Source organism: Pinus tabuliformis, chromosome 3_1, assembly GCF_031772625.1.
Source record: "Pinus tabuliformis cultivar Carrire ecotype Pingquan chromosome 3_1, CPIR1, whole genome shotgun sequence".
NCBI classification, from domain to species: domain Eukaryota; kingdom Viridiplantae; phylum Streptophyta; class Pinopsida; order Pinales; family Pinaceae; genus Pinus; species Pinus tabuliformis.
In genome coordinates this window covers 711484608-711490439 of record NC_142301.1, presented here as the reverse complement: position 1 = coordinate 711490439, position 5832 = coordinate 711484608, and the positions used below count along the sequence as shown (strand labels likewise).

Here is a 5832-nt window from a genome sequence, read left to right as displayed (position 1 = left end):
GTAAGTAAGATAATTATTTTAAATTTCATAGTGATTTTCTATATTTATAAATATAAAAAATGGTTTAATGTATACATTAAGTAAAAATAATTTATTTATATGTCAATACATTTGTTTATTTTGGAATATGATTTTAAAATATTTAAATTAATTATTAATGAAATAATAGGGATTTAGCATTCACAAAATATTCCAAAATATTTGTAATAATAATCTCACTTAAAATTATTAAACCTTAAAATTATATTATATATTTTATTTAATGAATAATATTAGATATAAATACATTAAAATTTGTTTAGAATAAATAAACTTTATGAGCTACACAATTTATTTAGTTAAAAGACTATCTCAACTATACACTAATAGAGGATCTAAATCCAATTAACTCATAATTTTATTCTAAAATGATGAATATTAAATAATAACTAAAAGATAGATAAAAGTTAATATCTCCATCACCATAAATTAAAAATTGAAATTTCTCTCAAAAATATTATGCTTCTTTTAATTTTTAATTAAATTAATAAATTAAAAAAATGTTATATCATATAAAATAGCTTGTATAATATTAATAAGGCATAGCTTATATAATATTGATAAATATGATATTTTCTTATTGAAAAAAACTTATTTACACATTGAAATTCCTTTGATAAAATTCTTTTTGAAAAAAACTTATTTACGCATTAAAATTTCTTGATAAAAAAAAATAAATTTATGTAATTGAGATTTATATTTATATTTGTTTAGGCTGATAGGCCTTCCTTTGAAAGAGACTTTCGTCATCCTTTTATTTCTAACATTGACACCTAGCGTCCACATTCAGCGGGAAATTGTTCATGTGTCGTGCAATTTCTGTTTATTCTCAGCAATTTCGGAGAACAAGCGCCACCCTTCTGCTTTCCACTGACATCTACATGTGCATTTTCAAGATTCTCGTCATGGCCTCCTTCAATTACTCGTCATGGTCTGCATGCACCTGTCTGCACAAACTCCTCCCTCTACATTCGACACTACCCTCACTCCCTTCATTGCTTTTCCAACCTCCCAAACCCTCCTCATTGGCGGTCCAATAAGCCTCTCAAGATCATTGCAGGAGCTGATGACTTCGGCTGCGCGCTCAAAGATTCCCTTATCGAACACCTCCGATCAAAGGGTATCGAGGTCCAGGATCTCGGCACCGATAAGTATTACAATGTCGGCTAGACCATAACAATGCCCTGTATAGTACTTTTTATTTGAGAAGTTTTATCTCGAGAATTTCAGACCCTAGACCATAAAAATGCCCTGTATTGTACTTTTTCTGTTCAATTTTTTCAGGAAGTTGTCGGGCGTTCTCAACTGTGGCGACCATTGAAGGAATTAATCAAATTGTGACCAGCTATTTGATTTTGTTGTCCGAGCAAGAACTGGTGGACTGTGATACTTCTTACAACCAAGGATGCAACAGTGGCCTCATGGATTACGCTTTCGAGTTTATCATAAACAATGGTGGACTTGAAAACGAGGAGGATTACCCCAACACGGCCTACGATGGATCATGTGACGCTTACAGGGTAATTCTCATGGTCTTTTGTTTAAGCGGGATTTGATCCCGCTACCTGCTGATTTTTCTAGTTTATCATGACTGATAAATTTGCATGCATATGTGTAGAAAAATGCCCATGTGGTGACAATCGATGACTACGAAGATGTGCCTGAAAACGATGAGAAATCGTTGAAGAAGGTTGCGGCGAATTAGCCAATTAACGTTGCCATCGAAGCCAGCAGGAGGGAGTTCCATTTTTACGAATCTGTGAGCACTTGATTTTGTGAAGAATGATCATTTAACCATTTCAAATCTTAATCATCATTTTAGGATAAGTTGTCTTCATTAATATACATGTGATAACCCCTAAAATTTTCTTTTCTAATCAGTTTCTCTTGATGCCATTAATTTTTTTCCATGTGACTTTAACAATTAATTATTTCTCATGGAATTTACCACCTGAAATGTTGTAAATTCCGTTGGCTAAGCTTATCTTTCCGCGATTAATTCTTTTGCCATGCGATTTTACCAATTGATTAATTTTCCATGGAATCTACCTCCAGGGTGTGTTCACTAGCGCCTGCGGAACCCAGCTAGACCACGACGTGACTCTAGTGGGCTATGGGTGAGAGTCGGGCACAGACTACTGGATTGCTAAGAATTCTTGGGGAAAGAGCTAGGGAGAGGAGGGATTCATCAGACTGCAGAGGAACCTTGAAGAAGCTTCAACAAGTATTTGTGGTATAGCAATGGAGGCATCTTACCCTGTAAAGAAGGGTGCCAACCCTCCAAACCCTGGGCCTCTCCCCCAAGCCCAATAAAGCCTCCCACTGTGTGTGAAAGCTATTATTCTTGCCCTCAAAGCAACACCTATGGCTGCATGTATGACTTCAGAGGCTACTACTATCCCTACGGCTGTTGCCCTCTTGATTCGGCCACCTGTTGTGATGATCACTATAGCTGCTGCCCTAGCGAGTACCTAGTCTGCGATCTTGATGGTGGGACCTGCCTCAAGGTAGTACCAATATTCCTAACTAGTCATTTCAAGTTTGCAACTTCGCTAGATTCGATCTCAAATTTCTGATATTGTGTATTTTTTGGGGATAAATTGTTGTTGTCACAGAGTAGCAAGGATCCATTTGGAGTGAAGATGTTGAAGCGTACCCCAGCCAAACCCTACTGGGCTGCTGCTGCTTGAATAGTCGCTGATGTTTTTTTGCAAACCTGATCGTCCAAGGAGAAACTGATACATAAAAAAAGGGTTTGTGTACAAAATACTTCTGCTATGTTGCCGTGTCTGGCTTGGCTTCTCCAGATGGATCAGAAACTGCTCCTGTCCTGTCATCAATTCTATCCCTTTCCATTTATACATGTACAGCGCTTGGCTATGTTAGCCATTGTTATTGTTTGTTCTGAGGCTTATAGTCTATGAACAAAACAACTTTATGATTACGAAAGCTATTATAGATCTTAACTCCAGGAGTTAAAGGTAATGTTCCATATTTTTCAATTGTTATTGTTATTTCAAGTCAGTAAGATTATTCCTAACCTCGGTGCAAAAGGTTCCGGTTGTTATTGTTCTCTATTTGTAAACTCTATTTGTATTTTATTGTTCTCAGAATATATTTCTTTGTTACTGTTAATAAATAATTCTAATAAAAATTCAATGACACCTAAAATCAAAAGTTTCGATAACAACTAAAATCAGAAGTTACAGCTAACAATAATGCTTACATTCAAGGTCTAAATATAAATGATCTGAAAATGAACAAATAAAAAAGAATGCACACAATAACACATGGCCTTTTGTCAAGAAAATTTTCTAGTGGTATAAAAACTCCACCATACATGATACTCTATTTTACCATACGAAAATAAGTATGGCAGAGTGCTCTGTTTCATATTAACGGTGCATTAGTGTAGACGAAAATAAGTATGGTAGAGTGCTTTGTTTCACATTAACGGTGCATTAGGCTACACTGATTGCATATGGAGGATCTCGAGTCCCTTACAGCAACGTCGTGAACTCCCTTTTCACATTTTTCTATTTTATCTGGATGGAAACTCAATCCTTTGTTGCTCGAAGAAGAAAAATCATTATTCCGGTTGTCTTCTATTTCCAATATTAAACATATCTACAACCCACCAAATACACTTCATTTAGTTTCCCACATACTGAAATCTTCAATCTCCAACTGTAATTATAGTTATTTTCCCCACCTGCAAACTTCACCCTTTAGTTTTCAATCTCAAATATTGATGTAGTATTCTGGCTGGACATTTTACTCTTAATAAGACAATTTAGAATTTAAATCTTCTATGGTATATATCTCAATAGGAAAATTTCTAGAATTTATGTAATGTCGTTGTCGAATAATCTGGAATTAAAACTTGAAACTTGCAAGAAATAATTTACGCAGTAAAACCTTGTCATAAACGAAGTTATTTCAGAAATTTCATAAAAAAATTATGTCCAATATTCCATAATACCATTCATTGAAAATAATTTACTGTGATAAACCCTAGATACCAAATAAAAATATTCCAGATACAATAAATTATTCAAAACATAGCATCGATTCTGAATGGGGATTTTACTGGACATTTAATAATTATTTCCAAACCATGTCTGCCCAATACAAAATAATACAATGAAGCTCCTCGCTGCAATGGCTTGCACGGCTCCTGCACAACTATTACTGATAATGAAGCTTACTTGTGGACCTTGACTGAACCCACCTAAAACACTGGTAGTATTGGGTTTTCGTCGTCTAGCAATCACAATGTCAAATTCTTAACAAAATATACTATATAAATGACAAATTATCTGGCTCTTCATACACTTGAATGTACTATTAGTAGATGTGATGGATGTGTTTATTTCCTATTCGATGTCATGATGATGATAACTTTGATGGATATGTATGCATTCTACAAATGTTATGATGATGATCGCTTTTATGGATATGTATGTTTCCTGCTGGCGTTACGATGATGATAACTTTGATGGATATATATGTTTCCTACTGATGTTATGATGATGATAGCTTTGATGGATATGTATGTTTTCTACTAATGTTATGATGACGATAGTTGTGATGGATGTGTTCCTTATGTTGTCTACTTACATTAGTTCTGGTTCACAATGAACAATGAGGTGGGTGACTATGTCATGTTGATGATGCTATTATGTCAATTACTAACACTCTGAAACATTGTTACTAATGATTATCAAGTATGACAGGAAACCACTAGATGCACTCGCATGTGATGAGTCGATGACATCTCGTTTGATGGATATGAATATTTTGTCCTTCATATTTTAAAGCTCGGTTTGGATCTTGCTATAAATTCTAATGACATGTTAGTGGTTGCAGGCGCATGTTAGTTTCTTGGACAAATAACTCCAACATGGGTGATGGGGTTGTACAAATGGAAGGGCATGGGAGGGGTGGAATAATGTCCCTGATTTCATCTGCTAGAAATCCCGTTGTGACTTGGGCTGGAAAGGTTGAAACACTTTCACCTTGAAGATCACGATGTCGTGGGGCAGGTCCCAAATTTGGGTTGCTCACAAGGATTTTACTTGGGGGAGCGCATTAGTCTCACTATATGTTATCGGGAAATCTAGTGTCTATGCAGAACTGCTAGTCCCACTAAGGGTGATAGCTACCTTAGAAACAAACAAACTAAAACTACTTCCGTTTTCCTTTATGAAAAGTAGATAAGAGGGGAAAGAAGGAGACGAACCTCTGTCTTGCGCTTGGTTCCTTGCTCGATTCCTCTCTCTTCTTCTGATAGATCCTTGCCACTCCTCTCTCGTCAACACAGCTTCAAAGAACACCTGTGGAATCAAAGCAGCATAATACTATCCAAGAACAGAGATCTACTATCATAAACAATATAGGACCAGATATGCATTGACCACATAAAAGCATATATCATCAATCATACAAGAATGTGGAGGAAAAATTGAATAACTTTATTGATAATCAAGAAAAGCAAAGAGGATTACAACCAATTGTTCTGACCCAGCATTATCCTCTCGGCAAGAAGCCCTTCTTCACCTCATGAAAAGCTTAGATCACCCAACACTATGATGTTGCACCAAGAAACCAACAACACTTCCTTACAAGATACAAAATTCCAGCCTCTGGATCTCTGGGATGAGGGATCCATATATATATATGTTTGCAAGGGGGGTGAGTCAGCTTTTGAGATTTGATTAGTGTCCTCTCTCTGATAGTTCTTGATTCCACTTGGAGAATACTGATCTCTTACTCATCCCTGGTCGGATTCAG

General features: G+C 35.7%; 1 pseudogene; it reads left to right on the top strand.

The window, feature by feature from the left end:
• Positions 1–967: 967 nt before the first annotated feature.
• Positions 968–2905, top strand: LOC149189216 (cysteine proteinase mucunain-like; annotated as a pseudogene).
• The last annotated feature ends 2927 nt before the right edge of the window (positions 2906–5832 follow it).